This window comes from Entelurus aequoreus, linkage group LG22 (genome assembly GCF_033978785.1).
Source record: "Entelurus aequoreus isolate RoL-2023_Sb linkage group LG22, RoL_Eaeq_v1.1, whole genome shotgun sequence".
NCBI lineage: Eukaryota > Metazoa > Chordata > Actinopteri > Syngnathiformes > Syngnathidae > Entelurus > Entelurus aequoreus.
Genome location: NC_084752.1, coordinates 33,639,257 through 33,664,678, shown reverse-complemented (window position 1 = coordinate 33,664,678; position 25,422 = coordinate 33,639,257).

Below are 25,422 nucleotides of genomic sequence, written 5' to 3'. Positions count from 1 at the left end.
AAACCAGATCCCCTCAACGCCTTGACTGCGCCTAGAAATTCTGTCCATAAAAGTTATGAACAAAATCGGTGACAAAGGGCAGCCTTGGCGGAGTACAACCCTCACTGGAAACGTGTCCGACCTACTGCCGGGAATGCGGACCAAACTCTGGCACTGATCATACAGGGAGCGGACCGCCACAATCAGACAGTCCGATACCCCATACTCTCTGAGCACTCCCCACAGGACTTCCCGAGGGACACGGTCGAATGCCTTCTCCAAGTCCACAAAACACATGTAGACTGGTTGGGCAAACTCCCATGCACCCTCAAGGACCCTGCCGAGAGTATAGAGCTGGTCCACAGTTCCACGACCAGGACGAAAACCACACTGTTCCTCCTGAATCCGAGGTTCGACTATCCGGCGTAGCCTCCTCTCCAGCACACCCGAATAGACCTTACCGGGAAGGCTGAGGAGTGTGATCCCACGATAGTTAGAACGCACCCTCCGGTTCCCCTTCTTAAAGAGAGGAACCACCACCCCGGTCTGCCAATCCAGAGGTACCGCCCCCGATGTCCACGCGATGCTGCAGAGTCTTGTCAACCAAGACAGCCCCACAGCATCCAGAGCCTTAAGGAACTCCGGGCGGGTCTCATCCACCAAGGAGCTTTTTAACTACCTCATCAACCTCAGCCCCAGAAATAGGAGAACCCACCACAGATTCCCCAGGCACTGCTTCCTCATAGGAAGACGTGTTGGTGGGATTGAGGAGGTCTTCGAAGTATTCCCTCCACCGATCCACAACATCCGCAGTCGAGGTCAGCAGAACACCATCCTCACCATACACGGTGTTGATAGTGCACTGCTTCTCCTTCCTGAGGCGGCGGATGGTGGTCCAGAATCGCTTCGAAGCCGTCCGGAAGTCATTTTCCATGGCTTCCCCAAACTCCTCCCATGTCCGAGTTTTTGCCTCTGCGACCGCTGAAGCCGCACACCGCTTGGCCTGTCGGTACCTGTCCGCTGCCCCAGGAGTCCTATGAGCCAAAATAATTCGATAGGACTCCTTCTTCAGCTTGACGGCATCCCTCACCGCCGGTGTCCACCAACGGGTTCTAGGATTACCGCCACGACAGGCACCAACTACCTTGCGGCCACAGCTCCAATCAGCCGCCTCGACAATAGAGGTGCGGAACATGGTCCATTCGGACTCGATGTCCAGCACCTCCCTCGTGACATGTTCAAAGTCCTTCCGGAGGTGGGAATTGAAACTCTCTCTGACAGGAGACTCTGCCAGACGTTCCCAGCAAACCCTCACAATGCGTTTGTGCCTACCAGGTCTGTCCGGCATCCTCCCCCACCATCGCAGCCAACTCACCACCAGGTGGTGATCAGTAGAAAGCTCCGCCCCTCTCTTCACCCGAGTGTCCAAAACATGAGGCCGCAAATCCGATGACACAACTACAAAGTTGATCATGGAACTGCGGCCTAGGGTGTCCTGGTGCCAAGTGCACATATGGACACCCTTATGTTTGAACATGGTGTTCGTTATGGACAATCTGTGACGGGCACAAAAGTCCAATAACAAAACACTGCTCGGGTTCAGATCCGGGCGGCCATTCTTCCCAATCACGCCTCTCTAGGTTTCACTGTCGCTGCCAACATGAGCGTTGAGGTCCCCCAGTAGAACGAGGGAATCACCCGGGGGAGCACTCTCAAGTACTCCCTCGAGCGAATCCAAAAAGGGTGGGTACTCTGAGCTGCGGTTTGGCGCGTAAGCGCAAACCACAGTCAAGACCCGTTCCCCCACCCGAAGGCGGAGGGAAGCTACCCTCTCGTCCACCGGGTTGAACTCCAACATGCAGGCTCTGAGCCGGGGGGCAACAATACCAATAAATGGAAAAAAAATAATGCACCTGCAGTGAGTAAATTTGTCCAAAACATGGCGTCACACTACAAACAATAAAGCCCCATCTACGTATTTGTGTAGTCCAGAATTTACGGTACATATTTAAATGAAAGGAAAACAATCTTCGAAGCCGAGGAAACACCCCGCCCCACTGGTGATAATATCAACAACTGCACATGAAAGATTTTGTTTGACCTATTTTCCCAGAATATTGTTGTAGAGGTTGCCCTCGAGTGGGTTCTTCGGACCACCACACACTGCCAGGAGAGCCCGGAATTCCGGGTATAACACTGTTCTATTTTCATCAATTGCACGGTTTTTGCTTTTCAGCGAAATGTCTTTTTTTCAGCATCACCTCCAACTCCATCCACGTGTCTCAAGCCGGCTGCTGCTAATAAATGCGACAGGTGATTAGATAACAAGGCTCACTTGGGCCATCTACGCACCTGTCGCTGTTTTCGAGGCCGGTCCTGGCACACCCCGTTCCGCGGCAGGCCCGCAGGCCACGCCCCCCCTCCACAGTTGTGTTTAAACTCCTAAATGTACAACTTTTGGGGGCAATGCAGGTTCCAATGTAGACCTAATGTAAGATGATGTTAAGTTAAAGTTAAAGTACCAATGATTGTCACACACACACTAGGTGTGGTGAAATGTGTCCTCTGCATTTGACCCATCCCCTTGATTACCCCCTGGGAGGTGAGGGGAGCAGTGGGCAGCGGCGGTGCCGCGCCCGGGAATCACATTTGGTGATTGAACCCCCAATTCCAACCCTTGATGCTGAGTGCCAAGCAGGGAGGTAATGGGTCCCATTTTTATAGTCTTTGGTATGACTCAGCCATGTGTATCGTAGCGATACTCAGAGATAGCAGGCAGAAAAGGTGGAGTTATTCAGTACTTCACAAATGGACACGGTGCAGCCAGAGAACATGCTAATTGGCTGTCTCCGGGGCCAAATGGGATCTCAATTCACTTTAACTACTTATTATGGGACACAAAGAATTGCTATCCGCTGCCTTGATGCATACTTTGCAGGTCACAAACTCTGATGCTTTATGCAAAATCAAAAGGCAAACACATCGGGTGGAAGAAAGGCTTTAATTAGTCAAAGCCTGGGTGGTAGAGAACGTGCTGAGCTGTCATGCTCCATAAAAAGATGGCAATTGTGTCGACAGAAACATCTTCCACACACACACACACACACACACACACACACACACACACACACACACACACACACATACACATACACATACACATACACATTTATAAACTCCCACTCAAAAGCATATATAGATGTAGATTCATCAAAGGTGCTGTAACCATTGCTCAAATAGGAATCTCTTATTATCTCCAAGTTGTATCATTTTATAACGAAGTTTGAATGGTCTCACCTTCATGGTCTTGAAGGTCACCATTTACAAAGACTGCAATAACGATCAAGCCATTATCCTTCCTGGGTTTCATGCCACGGCAATGGAGATAGACAAATCTTTACTTTTTAAATGTTGCCTAAACCGGTATGTAAAAAAGTAAAACAAATTCTGTACATAAACAATATTGTTTGTTTCAAAGGAAATGTGTGCCATACAAGTTGAACAAAAGTAGTGATTTGAAAAATGTAATTCAAATAAAATAATTACTATAATTCCTCTACTACAAAACCCAAAACCAGGGAGATTGTCACGTTGTGTAAATGGTAAATAAAAACAGAACACAATGATTTGCAAATCATTTTCAACTTATATTCAATTGAATAGACTGCAAAGACATGATATTTCATGTTCACACTATTAAACGTTGTTGTTTTTTGCAAATATTAGCTCACTTGGAATTTGATGCCTGCAACATGTTTCAAAAAAGCTGGCACAAGTGGCAAAAAAGACTGAGAAAGTTGAGGAATGCTCATCAAACACTTATTTGGAACATCCCACAGGTGAACAGGCTGATTGGGAACAGGTGGGTGCCATGATTGGGTATAAAAGCAGCTTCCATGAAATGTTCAGTCATTCACAAACAAGGACGGGGCGAGGGTCACCACTTTGTCAACAAACTTCTGAGAAAATTGTTGTACAGTTCAAGAACAACATTTCTCAACCAGCTAATGCAAGGACTTTAGGGATTTCACCATCTACGCTCCGTAGTATCATCAAAAGGTTCAGAGAATCTGGAGAAATCACTGCATGTAAGCGCAAGGCCAAAAAACAACGTTGAATGCCCGTGACCTTTGATCACTCAGGCGGTACTGCATCAAAAATCTACATCAGTGTGTAAAGGATATCACCACATGGGCTCAGGAACACCTCAGAAAACCACTGTCAGTAACTACAGTTAGTCGCTACACCTGTAAGTGCAAGTTAAAACTTTACTATGCAAACCAAAAGCCATTTATCAACAACACCCAGAAACGCAACCGGCTTCACTGGGCCCGAGCTCATCTAAGATGGACGGACGAAAAGTGGAAAAGTGTTCTGTGGTCTAACGAATTCACATTTCAAATTGTTTTTGGAAACTGGAATGTCGTGTCCTCCGGACGAAAGAGGAAAAGAACCATCCGGATTGTTATAGGCGCAAAGTTGAAAAGCCAGCATGTGTGATGGTATGGGGGTGTATTAGTGCCCAAGACATGGGTAACTTACACATCTGTGAAGGCACCATTAATGCTGAAAGGTACATACAGGTTTTGGAGCAACATATGTTGCCATTCAAGCAATGTTATCATGGACGCCCCTGCTTATTTCAGCAAGACAATGCGAAGGCACATTCTGCATGTTACAACAGCGTGGCTTCGTAGTAAAAGAGTGCAGGTACTAGACTGGCCTGCCTGTAGTCCAGACCTGTCTCCCATTGAAAATGCGTGGTGCAATATGAAGCCTAAAATACCACAATGGACTGTTGAACAACTTAAGCTGTACATCAAGCAAGAATGGGAAATAATTCCACCTGAAAAGCTTCAAAAATGTGTCTCCTCAGTTCCCAAACTTTTACTGAGTGTTGTTAAAAGGAAAAGCCATGTAACACAGTGGTAAAAATGCCCCTGTGACAACTTTATTGCAATGTGTTGCTGCCATTAAATTCTAAGTTAATGATTATTTGCAAAAAAAAAATGTGTTTCTCAGTTGGAACATGAAAAATCTTGTCTTTGCAGTCTATTCAATTGAATATAAGTTGAAAAGGATTTGCAAATCAATGTATTCCGTTTTTATTTACCATTTACACAACGTGACAACTTCACTGGTTTTGGATTTTGTATAAACCACTCTTTTTTTCCCACGCTTTGAACCCTGCGCTTTATAAAAATATGTGTTTGGATTTTTCCCCAGGGACATTTAACTTGTTATGAACTTACCCTCATCATGGAGGAAAAAACAAACACAAAAAGTGCACAAGACGCAGCCCCAAAGCCAAAGACGATTGACTCGGCCATCAAAAAAGGGAATCTTTTACCACCACCTGGCCTCGAAACGCCAGAACACGACTTCAGCCGTTTCAATGCACAGGAGGAGAACAAAGACCGCGTCAATGACTTCTTACAGGCACCGTCTCTTGTAAAACTGTGTCCAAGTGTAAATATGTTATGTTTCAATGCTGATATATGTACAAAAATACCATTAGGTGAGTGTGGCTTATAATTAGGTGTGCTCTATAGCCCGTAAAATGACAAAAAGTAATACATTCATGAAATATGAAATAACGCTACAATTCTTTAGAACTATCACAGTGATACAGAACGCAGGGACAGCGTAAAACCAAAATATATTTCAGCTGCGTGTATTCCACACAGATCAAGTAGACTTGTTTCACAGTTACAACATGGTAGCGATGTTAAATGTCACAAAAAGGTGTTGGCAACATAAAACCTCCACGCAAAATGTAGTTACTTACACAATATTGTTTGTAAGAACTTGTTGCAGGTGGCCGAGTTTGCATGAGGAATGGTATTACCGGTATAATAGTTGTCACCCACCCACTCATGGCAGCGTTTATACAAGATGACTGTGGTACCCACTTTCACACCTGATAGGCACTTTTGCATGAGAGCGCTATTAAAATATAATACTAGGATTTACATGCACTTACAGCCTCAGGCGTACCACTCACTGGGGTGACACCAGGACAGGCAGGCAAAATGTTTTGATACTTGTCGATACTTTGATACTTTTCTAAATAAAGTGGACCACAAAAAAATGGCATTAGTGGCTTTATTTTAACAAAAAATCTTAGTGAACATCAGGGGTGTCCAAACTTTTTCCACGGAGGGCCGCACACGGAAAAATCAAAGCATGTGGGGGCCATTTTGATATTTTTCATTTTCAAACCATAACAAAATATATGGATTTTTTATTTATTTTACCCTTAGGGGTCTCGGAGACCATAAAGGGTCTCAGTCATTAAAATGTTAAAAATAAGTCAGATTATTTTTTTATTATCTGACTTAATGCTTACAGTAAATCTCTATATCAACTTCAAGTTGATATAAGTAATACACATTTAAAAAAATGTTTTATGGCTTTTCTGTCAAAAACAACTTAGTTTTTTTATCGTAAAACTGAAATATGCAGTATTTAGTAATTAGAGCCCTAAAAGATCAATAATGCAGGACACCATTGATTTTAATTATTTCATATTTTTGAGTAATCACAGTGAAAAGATAATTTAAAAAATCACTAAATATATTTGGGATCCGAAAGGTGACCCACTCATAAAGTGATACATTTTCATTAGGTTTTTCTTTTACTTTTAACACTTAAGTTACGAGATCAACTTCAGATATATCTGTCGATTTTATGCTGGAACTATTATTTTGTTTGTTTTATGGGCTTTTGTCAAAGAAAACAATGTTTTTATATGGCTACTACACAATACATGCAATATTTACCACATAAAACATTTTAAAGTGAAATATTTGAAGTAATTGGAACCCTGAAAATAATTCATTATAACATGGATGTTTTGTCATTATTTTTTTTTTTTTTGAGCAATGGCAACAAATTAAAAATAAAGAAAGACACAAAAAAAAAAAAAAACAGCCTGCATGGCAGCTTTTGTGTCAACATTGCAACTTTTTCTCGTTAGATTTCACCTCATTCCACTTTTTTTTTGTGACGATAAGAATATCGATGTAATCATAGTAGTATCGACTAGAGTGGCCTAGTGGTTAGCGTGTCCGACCTGAGATGGGTAGGTCATGAGTTCAAACCCCGGCCAAGTCATACCAAAGACTATTAAAATGGGAGCCATTACCTCCCTGCTTGGCACTCAGCATCAAGGGTTAGAATTGGGGGTTAAATCACCAAAAATGATTCCCGGGCGTGACCACCGCTGCTGCTCACTGCTCCCCTCACCTCCCAGGGGGTGAATAAGGGGATGGGTCAAATGCAGAGGACACATTTCACCACACCTAGTGTGTGTGTGACAATCATCTGTACTTTGACTTAGATACGCTATTGTACTTGATATCATTACAGTGGATGTCAGGTGTAGATCCACCCATGGCATTTGTTTACATTCAGGAGCGCTATCTTTTGTTAGAGGTGACGCCGCTGAGCTATTGTATCCTCTTACGGTGTGTAGTCAAGCATGTTTAGCTATTCCTCGTCCTGTAGTGATAATGTACTTGTAAGAAACTTACTTTAATTGTCACCATGGAGGCCAGGATTAGTGATTTAAAAGTAGCTAAAACACTGCTGACTGCTGATGGATGTTAGCTAGCTATGTCTTAAAGCACCTCTTCCTGAGGGTGTTTCAGTGTTATAACTTCACCTTTAGCTTTACTTTTTAAGCCAAAATGCGTCCGTTCTCCCTTTTCTGTCTAACACTAGAAGTCCCAGCATTTTTATGTCTACCTAGAAGACCCAGAGAGGGGTCATTTGGCCCGACGCTTTTCCCGAATACACTAATCACTCATTTTGTTATGGTAATGAGGCTGTTAGGGGCAGTTTGTCTAGGTAGACAGAAAAATTATACATGTGGGAAATGCCGAAAGGAGCAATGGCAGTGCCAGGATTGTGAGTGACTGCTCAAATGTATGTCAGTCACGTTTACATGGACATGGTTTTTCATTCTTTGTAAATATGCTTTTTTCTTTGTAAATTTTTTTTTTTAAACTATTTTTGGCACACAAAAATAACAATTGCTTCTGCAACAACCCTCCACACCAAAACTGGGAAAACAGTTGCTTTTTCATTCTTTGTAAATATGTTTTGTTTTGTATTTTTTTTAACAATAAATGTCAGAGTGTTGATCCCTTCATTCTGTTGATCCTTGCAAAAACACACACAACCTACCTCAGAACTAAAGCTTGAGCTGTAAGGTCCCCTCCCCCACACAGGCTCAAGTGGCCCCCTGCCGTGTGCCACTAACAGCCACATTTTCATAACAAAAGGAGTGTCCACAGGGGGGACTAGGGGTCAAATGACCCTCTTGTGTGTTTTCTAGGTAAAAATGTCAATTGACCCTTCTCTGGGACTTCGCGTGCTAAACGCTGTGTCTGCTTGTAAGTACTCTGTGTGTGTGCGCTGCCGAACATGCTCCTCTGCTCGTAAAACCAGCAATGTCACCACGTGACGACGCGCCGTCATGGCCGTTAAAAAAATAAATAAAAAATGGGGAACCGGTACTTTTCAGTATAGGGGACAGCGTGACGGAGGTTGGGAGAGTGGCCGTGCCAGCAACCTGAGGGTTCCTGGTTCAATCCCTACCTTCACCAACCTTGTCACGTCCGTTGTGTCCATGAGCAAGACATTTCACCCTTGTTCCTGATGGGTCGTGGTTAGCACCTTGCATGGCAGCTCCCGCCATCAGTGTGTGAATGCGTGTATGAATGGGTGAATGTTGAAATAGTGTCAAAACGATTTGAGCACCTTGAAGGTAGAAAAGCGCTATACAAGTATAAGCCATTTACCATTTACCCACTGTACAATGTCTGCTCTCACTGGGGTGCCGACGGATGGGATGTTTGTATCTTTCCGTTTGGATGAAGAATTAATAATAAACCATAAACAAGCGTCTTTTACCAATGATTGTCACACACACACTAGATGTGCATTTGACCCATCACCCGTGATCACCCCCTGGGAGGTGAGGGGAGCAGTGAGCAGCAGCGGTGGCCACGCCCGGGAATCATTTTTGGTGATTTAACCCCCAATTCCAACCCTTGATGCTGAGTGCCAAGCAGGGAGGTAATAGGTCCCATTTTTATAGTCTTTGGTATGACTCGGCCGGGGTTTGAACTCACAACCTACCCATCTTAGGGTGGACACTCTAACCACTAGGCCACTGAGTACGTAACAATTACCATAACCCATTAAAGTACTGTTTTTTATTCATTAGTACCGTGCTACTATGCTAGTACCGGTATACCGTACAACCCTAATACTTACACACGTTTCAGTGCAGACCTACATTACTGACCTTATCACGATGTTCAACTTTTACCCAAGTTTGTGGAATTAATAGACGACACCTCCATTCCTTAACGGTATAGGATTCCCATTCCCACTTTAAAGAGGGGTCATCATTCACCAGCATTAGTAATGTTGGTGCTGGACCTGCACGTCCTTGTGTGTTATTTGTACCTGTCAAATAATGCTAATCACAATACAAGCCACTTAGAATGCTTGAAAGGAGTCCTGGGCACAGGTGAAATAGAGCGCTGGTTAGCGGGCCAGAGTGCAAAGACACAGGCCGGGTCCTCCCCGCAGGTGTGCTGGTAATAACCTGCACAGCATGGCCAGGTTGCTCTCCTTATCACCCACGGGAATGAGAACAGCATGTGCACCTTTCTTGCATAAACGTGTCTCATTTATTCAAATTGTCGGACTTTTAATTCCTTAAGTAGGCTGACCATATTCTGAAATCCCAAAAAGAGGACACATACTGGAAATGCGTGCCAAGGCGGTGAAAATTTGCCAATGATACTCGAACTTGCTTTATAAATAATATATTTATTTAAATAAAGCTTTTTGTCTCCTCTGTTGACAGGAGTGTTGGCGCTAGGAATTTTCAAAATGGGGTCCCAGGGACCCCATCTGGTCCACAGTAAATTTTTGGGGTCCGGTCCCACTTTTTTGTAAGCGTTTTGAAAACAAATGACAAATGTATGCATTATCCTGTTATATCTCACATTCTATATTGTGTTTTGGAAAAAGGTTGTCATAAACGTTACTTAATTCATTAAAATAAATTATACAAAAGAAGACAAATGTGTATACATATGTAAATGTATTCAGTTATAAACATTCATTCACTTTCTTCTTTCCTTCATGGATCTAAACTTTACCACTGCTGGTAGTTTTTGCTAGGTTTTTATTTAATAAGTTGTCGGTGTATTTATTTCAGTATAAAAGTGTAAAAAGTGTTTTTCTTCGGTCATGAAATGATAATGGTGTGCCAGGGCATACATACATTTTATATTTAACGCTTAAATCTCTGGAGTCTACATCAACTTCAGATCTATCCCTCATTTCAAAAAAATTGTTATGTTGTTTTTTTGTTTATTTGTTTTTTTGTTTGTTTGTCTTCCGCTCTTATGTTTTTTATGGCAAACACACAAAATATGCAAAATCTTCCACCAAAAATATTTTTCAAAGTGGAATGTTTGATTTTCTGAAGTAATCGGAACCTTGGATAGGTCAATAATTCATTATAACTTTGATTTTGATTCAATATTATGTTTTGAGCAATGACCGTTTAATAAAACAAAGCTGTTTTTTTTTCTTTCAGTCAACATTGCAACTGTTTTTAAATTACATTTCACCTGTAAGCTTTTTTATTTCACTTTTTTTATGTTTTTGTTTATTTTAATAGTATTTTTGGAATGTGCCGTGGGCCTTTAAAACATTAGCTGTGGGCCGCAAATGGTTAAAAAAAAAAAAAAAAAATCTGCGTCCTTTCTGATTTCAATGCGTTAAAAAGACACAAAAAGTGTGTTAACGCCAACACTGCTTGACAGTATAACAAAATAAGTCCCACTTATATTCTGTAACATTCACAGTTTTGGAAAAAAAGTGCAGAGGTAGGGTAGAAATATTCAAAATAACCTCTTGTATATAATATAAACATAAATAATGCAAAAAACAAGTTAATTGAATTGAAACAAAAAACAGCATATGAGCTCTCGCCCTGCACTGCTGTTTTGTGCTTTGTAGTGTCCATATGGGCTTGTAGATCTTTATTTACCACAGATATATACCTTCCTGCTTTGCACACAGTGCATTCTGCTTCCCATGTGTCACGGCCAGGACCAAAACAGATACTTTTCCCGCCAATCATCCGTGAAGTTGCATTTACGTTTCGGCGTGTCTTTTGTGTTCTGTCTGTCTCTCCACTGTCTCGCCCTCTCGCTCTGCCTCTCCCTCACAAATGTTGCTGCGTGCGCACACCTTCACAATGTGTTTTGTTTTAACCCCTTCTTACCCTGGATGTACATTGAAAATACATGCAACCCTAACTCAAAATGCCGGACATTTGAGGCATTTAAGAAACTCCGCCCTGACAGCCCGGCAAAAGAGGACATGTCCGGGGAAAAGAGGACGTATGGTCATTCTACCTTAAAGGCCTACTGAAACCCACTACTACCGACCACGCAGTCTGATAGTTTATATATCAATGATGAAATCTTAACATTGCAACACATGCCAATGCGGCCGGGTTAACTTATAAAGTGCAATTTTAAATTTCCCGGGAAACTTCCGGCTGAAAACGTCTATGTATGATGACGTATGCGCGTGACGTCAATGGTTGAAGCGGAAGTATTGGCACCATTGTATCCCAATACAAACCGCTCTGTTTTCATCGCAAAATTCCACAGTATTCTGGACATCTGTGTTGGTGAATCTTTTGCAATTTTTTTAATGAACAATGGAGACTGCAAAGAAGAAAGCTGTAGGTGGGATCGGTGTATTAGCGGCCGGCTGCAGCAACACAACCAGGAGGACTTTGAGTTGGATAGCAGACGCGCTATACGACGCTATCTGCCGCTATCCGCAGCTATCCGCCGCTATCCGCCGCTATCCGCCGCTATCCGCCGCTATCCGCCGCTATCCGCCGCTATCCGCCGACCGCATCGATGATCGGGTGAAGTCCTTCGTCGCACCGTCGTTTGCTGGAACGCAGGTGAGCACGGGTGTTGATGAGCAGATGAGGGCTGGCGTAGGTGGAGAGCTAATGTTTTTAGCATAGCTCTGTCGAGGTCCCGTAGCTAAGTTGGCTTCAATGGCGTCATTAGCAACAGCATTGCTAGGCTTTGCCAGGTGGCACAGCATTAACCGTGTGGTTACAGGTCCAGGGTTTGGTTTGGTGTCTCCTGATAGTAGTATTGTTGATCTTCTGTCTATCCTTCCATTCAGGGGCTTATTTCTTTTGTTTCTATCTGCATTTAAGCACGATGCTATCACGTTAGCTCCGTAGCTAAAGTGCTTCACCGATGTATTGTCGTGGAGATAAAAGTCACTGTGAATGTCCATTTCGCGTTCTCGACTCTCATTTTCAAGAGGATATAGTATCCGAGGTGGTTTAAAATACAAATCCGTGATCCACAATAGAAAAAGGAGAGAGTGTGGAATCCAATGAGTACCTAAGTTACGGTCAGAGCGAAAAAAGATACGTCCTGCACTGCACTCTAGTCCTTCACTCTCACGTTCCTCATCCACAAATCTTTCATCCTGGCTCAAATTAATGGGGTAATCGTCGCTTTCTCGGTCCGAATCTCTCTCGCTGCTGGTGTAAACAATGGGGAAATGTGAGGAGCCTTTCAACCTGTGACGTCACGCTACTTCCGGTACAGGCAAGGCTTTTTTTTTATCAGCGACCAAAAGTTGCGAACTTTATCGTCGATGTTCTCTACTAAATCCTTTCAGCAAAAATATGGCAATATCGCGAAATGATCAAGTATGACACATAGAATGGATCTGCTATCCCCGTTTAAATAAGAACATTTCATTTCAGTAGGCCTTTAAGTCAGGCCAGTAATTGAATTCAGACTCTTGCTAGCATCAACGTGACCTTCCCCCCCTTTACCTCACTCGGCCCTGTGTGGAGATCCTTGCAGGATGGAGTGGATTTACAGTAGTCGTCCACCTGAGCCCACGTTGAATGTCACAGGGACTCTCTGGCCGGTGGGTGGAGTGCGGGCGATGTGGAGTTAAATGTCAAGTATTGCTTTTTCACAATGATTGCCTACGGCGTCTTCCGAGATGCCGCTGAATGTCGAGGCTGATTAGGAATGGCAACTTTGTAAATGTGAGCCCATGATGAACGTCAATGAACAATTTAACTAAACTTTCTGGGGAAATGACAAACGTGGACAGTAGGGTTGTACGGTATTAGTATAGTATCACGGTACTAATGAATCAAAAACGGTACTATAATCTGCTTGAAAAGTACCACTTCCCAAATGTGTATTTTTTTATTTATTTCTTTGACGGCACATCGTCGCATCGTGATATTGCTGGTTTTACGAGCAGAGGAGCATTTTCGGCAGCACACACACACTGTGTACTTACAAGCAGACACAGTGTAAAGACAGAAAAGGGGGAATGGACGCATTTTGTTGTAAAAAGATAAAGATAAAGATAAAGGTAAAGTTATAACACTGAAACACCCTCAGGAAGAGGTGCTTTAAGACATGGCTAGCTAGGTAGCAGCTAACATCCATCCATCGTCTCGATGGCGACAAATAAATTATGTTTATTTTTCTCCTTTTTTTTTTGTGTTCTGTCCAGCTTCTCAGGCAAATTATATAGTTGATGTAGATGCCCATATCGGGCTGTTCAGATTTACTTTACAAAAGAGAAGTGTAGGATACTTCTCTTGTTGCCTTATTTGTATTTGACTTTATTAAATGTATTTATATTATCATTTGGTGCAGCCGGGCAGGAGGGGGATAGAAAGAGAAAAAAAGGAGGACAGAGGGGGGAATTGTGGGGACAAGAGGGGGATAAGACAGAGAGACAAAAACAACAACAACAAACACAACAAACACAATAACAACAACAATAGAGCAACATCAGCAAATAGGATATGTACAAATATGATGGTAAAAGTGATAGCAAAGAAGCAGTTAGCGAAATAAAAAATAATACAGAAATGACAATGAGCATTATTACACTAAAAATGGAGCAATACAAATACCAATAGAAATAGCGCTATTGGTAATGAACAATACCCATAGATTACCTTTATTATCAACAATACAGTTGTTCAAATGCAACAATACATATACGTAATGATAACTTCAGATACAAAAGAATGCAGATAAATGGAGGGAAAGAAAGAGAAGCAACCTATATTAACCTTGTAGATTGTTATAGTAACAATAGGTTAAGCTTTGTCAGTGTGCCGTGTGTTACCCAGTTTAATCTAGGGTAACAACATTGATTTATGTTTGATGAAACGTGAATATGTGCATGAGTGTATGTATGTGTATGTATATGTACTTGTATGTAACCAAAACTTACAGCAACATGCTGTAAAAACCTCCGTACGTCCATCCATCCATTTTCTATCGCTTGTCCCTTTTGGGGTTGCGGGGGTGCTGGAGTCTATCTCACCCTGGACAAGTACATTTTACAGTAAAATCACTTTTATAGTGTACAATTTGATGGATAACGTGCTTCGCAACCATAAGCTAAACAGATATTTAAGTATTTATTTGAATGTTTAATTAAAAAAAAGTTAGATGATTTAATGTGTTACAATAATGGACACAATTTTTTTTCCTGTCAAAATGAAAAAAAAAACCCTAATACCTTTAGTAAGAAAATAAGAAAGTAAAGAAAGAAAATATAAGGTATTTTATCGACACAAATTATTTCCCAGCTTTTGCGGGCCATATAAAATGAGGTAGAGAACCTTGAGTTTGTCACCTGTGCTATAAAGTATGCAGAAGCGATTTGAATATTTATTATGTAGAAAAAAACACTCTATAATTACTCGGTTGCATACAAGCCCAACTTCTGCTTGTTCGGGCGTCCACGGATCTGACATGAATATCAATTCAGAGGCCGGCACGTCAATGGAAGCTGCTCTATGTTCACCTGGTTTCTTTATCTCAGTGGAGGAAAATGATGTATTTTCTGCAAATAAATTAATTCTCCGGCAGTTTAATTAGCTGGTCATTTTCCTCCGAATTTTCTGAAGAAGCTCATTTTCTCATGTAATCTTCCCCGCCCTGATATCTTTCTTAAGTAATTATTTTAGAGCACCGCTGACTCATCACTTCCATTTGGACTGGCTAGAGGAAGCAGACTTTGGATATTTAGAATTGTGCTCGCTGTACTTATCACAGGAAGCAAAAGTATATAACAAAGTCAGACTGACCTACCGGCTGCTCACAAACCTCGACCGACTGACACGTGCGGTCCGGAACTCGGACTAAACTCACCTTTATGCAGCAGAATACTAAACCGCTCGCACTTAAATACTCTATGTAGAAAATCTAGAGTTTGAGTTTATTTGGAACATGCAAGCATACAACATGATGCATCACAATTTCCAGTTTCACTATCCAACATGTTCGAAAAGGAGTAGGAAGAAGCAGAGCATATTTAATCCTACCCCCTTTTCTTTACATAACAGTTGCTAACACTTTTGTTCACTTCCTGTTCTCACTTTATTCACAAAAGACTCCATAAGTAATAACAATAAACAAATAATAATTGGTGAAATAAATAAGATTATCTAGAAAATGAATGGATGGATGAAATAAATTCAGAATGTTTATCTTCTTCTTTGTACTTTGTACACACGTTAAGTTTGAAGAGTTTCTTGAAGTGGATCATATTTGTACATTGTTAGATTTATTTGCTTCATCCATTCCATAATTGAATTTCACATTCTGATATACTGAAGGTCTTAAATGTTGTACGTGTGTACAAATGTTTTAAATTACATTTCCCACTAAGATTATATTTCTCCTCTTTTGTTGAGAAGTATTCTCGTATATTCCTGGCTAGCAGGTTATAGTTTGCTTTATACATAATTTTAGATGTTTGCAAAATTATTATGTCGTGGAATTTCAATAATTGTGATTCAATAAATAAAGTGTTTGTATCAGTGACGTGCGGTGAGGTTCATGGCTGGTGAGGCACTGACTTCATCACAGTCAGATTTACAAAAATATGAACCCTAAAGAGTATCTTATTCACCATTTGATTGGCAGCAGTTAAGGGGTGATGTTTAAAAGCTCATACCAGCATTCTCCCCTGCTTGGCACTCAGCATCAAGGGTTGGAATTGGGGGTTAAATCACCAAAAATTATTCCCGGGCGCGGCGCCGCTGCTGCCCACTGTTCCCCTCACCTCCCAGGGGTGAACAAGGGGATGGGTCAAATGCAGAGGACAAATTTCATTACACCTAGTGTGTGTGTGACAATCATTGGTACTTTAACTTAACTTTAACTTTACACATACAAACTGTAGCACACAAAAAAGCACATTTGATAAAAAAAACGTTATTATGGTCTTACCTTTACTTATAAATGAAGTCCATGCGCCGCTGTTGTGCTAGATTACTGCACTCCCGTCGTAGAATGCACCCCCTAACGAGAGTGTTATATCAACTAAAGCCCACACTTAAACTTTCCACGTGCAAGATTGAATCTATTTAAAAAAGTTATTTAATAAGAAGCCAAAAAGTGCAAAAACAATAATGTTCGTGTTGGAGGAGTTGTGAATGAATGAAATATGAAATCCGTGCTGCAGTCTGCAGGTGTACCTAATGTTGTGGCCCTGCGGTCATTCACAACTCCTCCAACACGAACATTATTGTTTTTGCACTTTTTGGCTTCTTATTAAATAACTTTTTTAAATAGTGTAACCGACGGTTTATAAATGTCGCCTATACTGTATGAAACTACAAAATAATAAACACGGAGGCTCCGGTTTACACGAGGACCACTTTATTTACCTTCTTTCAAAAACCTCCGTTCTACTCCAACGTGTCATCACTTCCGCTCTTAGCGCCTTCAAAATAAGAGCGCAAGGCATATACTGTATAACAGCGTGTAAGAGGAATTAACATCACGAAGAGGAAAGCCCATAAAAATAGGTTACAATAGATTCAATCTTGCACGTGGAAAGTTTAAGTGTGGGCTTTAGTTGATATAACATTTTTTTCTTTTTACATTTTTTTTCTTTCCATGATGCCTCTAGTGACTGCACGTCACTGGTTTGTATGTTCTCTATATCCAACATTTTATGTATTATTATAACTGATCTTTTTTGTAACACCGTTAATGAATGAAGTGTACTTTTGTAGTTATTTTCCATATTTCTGCACAATAACTCAGATATGTAACACAAGTGAGCAGTAAAGAATATGAAGTGATTTTTGGTCCAGAACATATTTTGATTTATACATTATTGACAGGTTTCTTGCTACTTTATGTTGTACATTTTTACAAGAGTTACCAGTTCATTGTATCATCTATTATTACACCCGAAAATGTGTTTTCTTTTACCCTTTCCATGTCTACTCTGTCTATTTGTATTTGTGTTTGACTTTTGTCTTCTACTGTTACCAAATAGCATTATTTTAGTTTTACTGAGATTCAAAGATAGTCTGTTTTTGTCAAATCATCTTTTTAATTCGTTCATTTCTTCTGTTATGATTTGTATTAGCTTCTGTGTGTTCTCTCCAGAACAAAACACAGTTGTATCATCCGCAAATAATACTAACTTTAATTATTTTGTACAAAAGTCGTTTGTATAAAGATTGAACAATTTTGGTCCTAGTATTGATCCCTGGGGTACACCACAGGATATATTTAGTATTGTAGACATGTGTTGGCCTATCTTCACGTATCGTTTCCTGTTGGTTCAGTAATTTATAATACAGTTTAAGACCAACCCTCTGATGCCATACCTTTCTCATTTTTTGATTAAATTATTGTAATTGATTGTGTCAAATTCTTTAGTTAGATCCATAAACACTGCTGCTGCACATATATCACTATCTATTGCATTGAACCAGTGATACGGATACGGGGGCGTGGGTTGTTATTATTGTGGCCGTAATCGTCCAGACCTACTGGGGACCCACATTTTTTTTTTTTTTTTTTTTTTTTTTTTTTTTTATAATGTCCTGCCCAGCTTCTCGGGCAAATCATATAGCAGATGTAGATGCCCATATCGGCTGTTCAGATTTACTTTACAAAAGAGAAGTGTAGGATACTTCTCTTGTTGCCTTACTTGTATTTTGACTTTATTAAATGTATTTATATTATCATTTGGTGCAGCCGGGCCAGAGCAGGAGGGGATAGAAAGAGAGAAAAAGGAAGACAGAGGGGGGAATTGTGGGGACAAGAGGGGGATTAGACAGAGAGACAAAAACAACAACAGCAAACACAACAACAACAACAACAGAGCAACATCAGCAAATACGACATGTACAAATATGATGGTAAAAGTAATAGCAAATAAGCAGTTAGCGAAAATTAAAAAAAAATAATAATAAAAATACAGAAATGACAATGAGCATTATTACACTAAAAATGGAGCAATATGAATACCAATAGAAATAGTGCTATTGATAATAAACAATACCAGTACTTTACCTTTATTATCAACAATACAATTGTTCAAATGCAACAGTACATATACGTAATGATAACTTGAGATACGAAAGAATGCAGAAAAATGGAGGGGAAGAAAGAGAAGCAACCTTAACCTTGTAGATTGTTATAGTAACAATAGGTTAAGCTTTGTCAGTGTGCCATGTGTTATACCCAGTTTACCCTAGGGCAACAACGTTAATATATGTTTGATGAAACGTGATTATGTGCATGAGTGTATGTGTGCATATGTACTTGTATATGTACAGTATGTGTATATGTGTGTTTGTACAGTGAATGTATATGTATAGTATGTGTATGTGTGTGTTTGTACAGTGAATGTATGTGTAGTATGTGTAAATGTGTGTGTTTGTACAGTGAATGTATATGTACAGTATGTGTATACAGTATGTTTGTATAATGAATGTGCGTGTGGATGTACGAACTTTGAGTGTGTAAATATGTACTGTATTTATTTGGGACCCACATTTAAATGTTGACACTCAATAAGTGCTCTTAAGCACAATTTCAATCGTGCTCAATTATTATATATTTTTTGAAAATCTTTTTACACATCTAAACCTTGTGTTAATCACAAAGACTATTATTATTATCCAAATCAAGCTTCTTTGTCTAAATGTATGACTACTATTTGTTGTAAAATACATGCCAGAATCTTGCATTGACATTACGCAGGGAATAGGAAAAATATCACACAAAAAAAAGTCAGACAAAAGAGCGCCGACCAAAGCCAGTGGGGAAAAAAACCGAGTGGTGAGTCAGCATGAGGACCAAACTCTTGGTGAAAAAAACTCATCCTAAAATACCTTGTGCCCTCAGCTTCAGTTGAGTAGTACTCAATGACCCCTGGCTGCCAACAATGCTTAATGCCTCTCCTGGCTTGATGCTACTGGGAGGAGCGCTGATTGAGGTGCACATACGGCTTCGCCATCTGGAAGAAGCTCTTAAGATAGACAAACAACTCCTGGCAGAAGACACATCCCTGCTGCTGCAGATCTTGAACACATTCCAAGTTGCTTTCTTGGGAGGTTATATTTCTCTGGACGAATGGCAACCGCAACCTGCAGAACAAGGCGCTAAAAGAAGATATGAGCGCCTGTCAAATGTCTCCCTTTGGTACGCGTAACAACAAAACAAAACAAAAATACCTTCATCTTTGAACATTTACCCGATGTCTAATGCGTTCAACATTTTCTGCACCGATCATCATGATAAGGGTCACGGGTGAGTCTGGCACTGGAAATGTAACAACACATTTAAAGGCCTACTGAAATGATTTTTTTAAATTTAAACGGGGATAGCAGATCCATTCTATGTGTCATACTTGATCATTTCGCGATATTGCCATATTTTTGCTGAAAGGATTTAGTAGAGAACATCGACGATAAAGTTCGCAACTTTTGGTCGCTGATAAAAAAAGCCTTGTCTGTACCGGAAGTAGCGTGACGTCGCAGGATGAAGGGCTCCTCACATTTCCCCATTGTTTACAATGCAGCGAGAGCGATTCGGACCGAGAAAGCGACGATTACCCCATTAATTTGAGCGAGGATTTTGATTGATTGATTGATTGATTGAGACTTTTATTAGTAGGTTGCACAGTGAAGTACATATTCCGTACAATTGACCACTAAGTGGTAACATCCGAATAAGTTTTTCAACTTGTTTAAGTCGGGGTCCACTTAAATTGATTCATGATACAGATATATACTATCAGATATATACTATCATCATAATACAGTCATCAAGGATGAAAGATTCGTGGATGAGGAACGTAAGAGTGAAGGACTAGAGTGCAGTGCAGGGCGTATCTTTTTTCGCTCTGACCGTAACTTAGGTAAAAGGGCTCATTGGATTCCACACTTTCTCCTTTTTCTATTGTGGATCACGGATTTGTATTTTAAACCACCTCGGATACTATATCCTCTTGAAAATGAGAGTCGAGAACGCGAAATGGACATTCACAGTGACTTTTATCTCCACGACAATACATCGGCGAAGCTCTTTAGCTACGGAGCTAACGTGATAGCATCGGGCTTTAATGCCGATAGTAACAAAAGAAATAAACCCCTGACTGGAAGGATAGACAGAAAATCAACAATACTATTAAACCGTGGACATGGACATGCTTTCCAGGCTTGCGAAGCTTACAATGCTGTTGCTAACGACGCCATTGAAGCTAACTTAGCAACGGGACCTCACAGAGCCATGCTAAAAACATTAGCTATCCACCTACGCCAGCCCTCATCTGCTCATCAACACCCGTGTTCACCGGCGTTCCAGCGATCGACGGAGCGACGAAGGACTTCACCCGATCATCGATGCGGTCGGCGGCCCGGAGACGGAGGAAGTCAAGGTGAGGTCGCCGGCTAGCGCGTCTGCTATCCATCTCAAAGTCTTCTTGCTTGTGTTGTGTCCGCCGCTAATACACCGATCCCACCTACAACTTTCTTCTTTGCAGTCTTCATTGTTCATTAAACAAATTGCAAAAAATTCACAAACACAAATGTCCAGAATACTGTGGAATTTTGAGATGAAAACAAAGCTTTTTGTATTGGATTCAATGGTGTCCGAATACTTCCGTTTCAACGATTGACGTCACGCGCATACGTCATCATACATAGACGTTTTCAACCGGAAGTTTTGCGGGAAATTTAAAATTGCACTTTATAAGTTAACCTGGCATGTGTTGCAATGTTAAGATTTCATCATTGATATATAAACTATCAGACTGCGTGGTCGGTATTAGTGGCTTTCAGTAGGCCTTTAAAACTGTCCCTGGCGACTCTTTCAGTGGAGGACGTTGAAGACATCTACCTATTTGGAACCACGGTAACAGGACATCTGCTGATTGGAGTAAGTGTTGCCCGGGTGTATCCACACATTGGCAGACGCTGGCAGCCGTTCAAGTTACCCCAAAGCTGCCACAAAAGATTGGAGGATGAGCCTTGATTGGGATTATGGAATAAATCCCAAACTGGATAACATCTTGGAGAAGCTGTATGCTCGGCATGGCCAAGTACGATGAATTTGAGGACTAAAAAAAAAGACAATCAGAGTGAAAAGTTTCAATTCTAATCCGGATAATTTTCCCTGGTTGGAACCAGCTGGCAGGGTCGTTACTTTGAGGTTCCCCCAAAAATACAGTGTGGCGAAGACGTTACGAATTCCTTCCCTATCTGTTATGGACACACACACTGCAAATTAGTTGCCACCTGCCAAGATTTTGATTTTTTTTTTTAAATAAATGTCCCTAGTTTTAAGAGCTATTTACTTATTTTTAGTCATTGACTAGTCTACATTTTAGCACGAACAAAAAAAGGATTATGGAATAAATCCCAAACTGGATAACGTCTTGGAGAAGCTGTATGCTTGGCCAAGTGCAATGAATTTGAGGACTAAAAAAAAAAAGACAATCAGAGTGAAAAGTTTAAATTCTAATCCGGATAATTTTCCCTGGTTGGAACGAGCTGGCAAGGTTGTTACTTTGAGGTTCCCCCAAAAAGACAGTGTGGCGAAGACGCTACGAATTCCTTCCCTATCTGTTATGGACACACACCTGTTGCACTGCAAATTAGTTGCCACCTGCCAAGATTTAGATTTTTAAAAAAAATACATTTCCCTAGTTTTAAGAGCAATTTATTTATTTTTAGTCATTGCCTAGTCTACATTTTAGCATGAACAATCACAGCTTTTCTATTCTAATTTAAAAATGCTAACATTGATAAATTGAAATAAGATAATACGTTTTTTTGTTTTTTTTAAAGAATCTGCAACATCTCGAGGATGCTTGTTTTAAGATTTGCAAGTTCAATAATGCTTGTTTTCAGAACAAAACACTAAATGTCCAGCTATTTTGTACGAATCTTAACTAGTTTGGTAGTATGTACAGTGTTCCCTCGTTTCACTTTAAGTGAAATCCATGTAGTAGAAGTATTTCTTTTTTTTTTGTTTGTTTTCGTTCATTATTTATTTTTTACGTTTACAATATATGTTTTTTCATTCACAGGATGTTTTTTTTTTCCATTTACGGTGCATGCTTTTTCATTTAAAGGTTGTTTGTATTTATTATGTTGTTTTTTTCATTTGCAGTTCTGTACAGTATATGTTTTTATATTTCTTATATATGTTTTAAGTCCGTAAAACCCCCAACCACACACTTTATACACTTTTCTCAGACAGGCATTAACATTTTCTCACATTTCTCTCGTTTAAACACTCTCAAAGTTCAAACCTTTGTGGATTTAAAATATAAGTACAGCCCACTACTGTATTAAAGAATGGAACCAAAGATCAAAACTTGCTTTTTAGGGCTCTAGGAGTTGACCTATAAATAAGCCTGGGTTTTATCATAAAGCCCGCAGCATTTTCACACAGAACCGAGTCACACAATCTTTTTGGGCTTTAAATCCCGCATTATAAAGGTGCGAGAGGGCATTGGTTTCCAAAATAAGCCTGTTTCATCCATATTGAAAACGTGTTCAGGATTATATCCCCCACCACAGTATACATTCTGTATTGTACAGGACACATGGCATGAAGGAAATTGATTGACAATGCTCTACAGTCCCTTAGGGAATAGGATGCAGAACACAATGCACATTCATACACTGTAAAAAAAACTAAACATTTTTTGTACCTCTTTCCGGGGCACCGCCCCCGCAGCTACCTGGTCAGTCGTCTCGTTCTGCCTACCCTGCAACTATATGTCTGTTCCTGGGCGAGTTTGTATTAAAATGCATTTTGTTGTGCTTTTTAAGGGACTGACACTAAAGTTCCATCCATCCAACTGATGCAAAAAACTTGAACAAATGTCGGTATTGGCGATGTTTTGTTGAGTCGCCCAAATCCTTATTTGAAGTCCAGGTTTATTGTCAGGAACTCGCAGGTTGACAGAAGGCGTGACCCCAGGATGCAGGGACAGGAAGTGGGCGTAGAGCCAGGGTGTCCAAACTTTTTGCCCTGGGGGCCGCATTGGGATAAAAAATAGTCCGAAAGCTGCCCGCATATAAAGTAACTATATGTATGGATAAGTGTAGAGATAGTATTTTGCATTTTTCCCATCATGCTTTGTCATGGATTTAAATGGGTGTAATTCTGAATTATTTTATGGTGCATGGATGTTCCTTATAATATCCACAAATCCTGTCATATTCTGTTAAGTCTGACCATGTCTGTTGGCACTTTTTGTTTGCACCATGACTCGGGAAGGTTGTTTTTTTAAATGTTTGTTGGTGCGTGGACGTTTCTTATATATCCACAAATCGTGTCATACTCTGTTATGTGTTGGTACTTTGTGTTGGGTTTGCACCATGACTAGGGAAGGTTGTTTGCATCAGTTCAAAGAAGTAGATGCTGCGCTTGGTTTCATTCAAAGTATGTTAAGTGGTTATTAACATGAATGTAGACTCCAAGATAGCGACAAATCAGTAGCATATAAATTGACTTTTAAAATGAATTTAATTCCCCCTGTGGTCGGATTCCTTATTAACTCATGACGTCGGGCTGAAATTGGACACCCCTGGCATAGTGTCTTTACGTAGGGAGCAAAAAACATCGGAAACAAAAGACCAGGGCAAGGCACGTAGCGAAACCAAAATAACGGATTGGCAAAAAGCAATAATCCACGCTTGAAAGGAGCCACAGGTGAAACTAATTGGAGTTGATTAAAGATGGAAAACAGGTGCGCTTGCAGGAATCTAAAAAACAAAAGTAAAGATGCAGCAAAACAAGGAGTTTAACAGGAAGTAAAAAACAAAATAAGAGCACCAGGACTGGAGATAATCATAAAAATAACAAACACACTATCATGTAGGATCATGACATTTATTCTAATATTGCATTCTCGTAAATGCCATTAAAAATTAAAATATTTAGTAATTTCCTTTAAAGGCCTACTGAAAGCCACTACAGGTACTACCGACCACGCAGTCTGATAGTTTATATATCAATGATGAAATCTTAACATTGCAACACATGCCAATACGGCCGGGTTAACTTATAAAGTGACATTTTAAAATTCCCGGGAAATATCCGGCTGAAACATCGCGGTATGATGACGTATGCGCGTGACGAAGTCCGAGTAACGGAAGTTATGGTACCCCGTAGAATCCTATACAAAAAGCTCTGTTTTCATTTCATAATTCCACAGTATTCTGGACATCTTTTGCAATTTTTTTAATGAACAATGAAGGCTGCAAAGAAGACAGTTGTAGGTGGGATCGGTGTATTAGCAGCGGACTACAGCAACACAACCAGGAGGACTTTGTTGGAGCGCTAGCCGCGCTAGCCGCGCTAGCCGCGCTAGCCGCGCTAGCCGCGCCCAGCCGCCGACTTCACCTTGACTTCCTACGTCTCCGGGCCGCCAAACGCATCGGGTGAAGTCCTTCGTCCTTCTGCCGATCGCTGGAACGCAGGTGAGCACGGGTGTTGATGAGCAAATGAGGGCTGGCTGGTGTAGGTGGAGAGCTAATGTTTTTAGCATAGCTCTGTGCAGTCTGGTTGCTAAGTTAGCTTCAATGGCGTCGTTAGCACAGCATTGTTAACCTTCGCCAGCCTGGAAAGCATTAACCGTGTATTTACATGTCCACGGTTTAATAGTATTGTTGATTTTCTATCTATACTTCCCGTCAGGGGTTTATTTATTTTGTTTCTATATGCAGTTAAAGCAAGATGCTATCACGTTAGCTCGTAGCTAAAGCATTTCGCCGATGTATTGTCGTGGAGATAAAAGGCACTGAATGTCCATTTCGCGTTCTCGACTCTCATTTTCAAGAGGATATAGTATCCGAGGTGGTTTAAAATACAAATCTGTGATCTACAATAGAAAAAGGAGAGTGTGGAATCCAATGAGCCAGCTTGTACCTAAGTTACGGTCAGAGCGAAAAAAGATACGTCCATCGCTGCCTCTCAAGTCATTCACTGTAACGTTCCTCATCTACGAATCTTTCATCCTCGCTCAAATTAATGG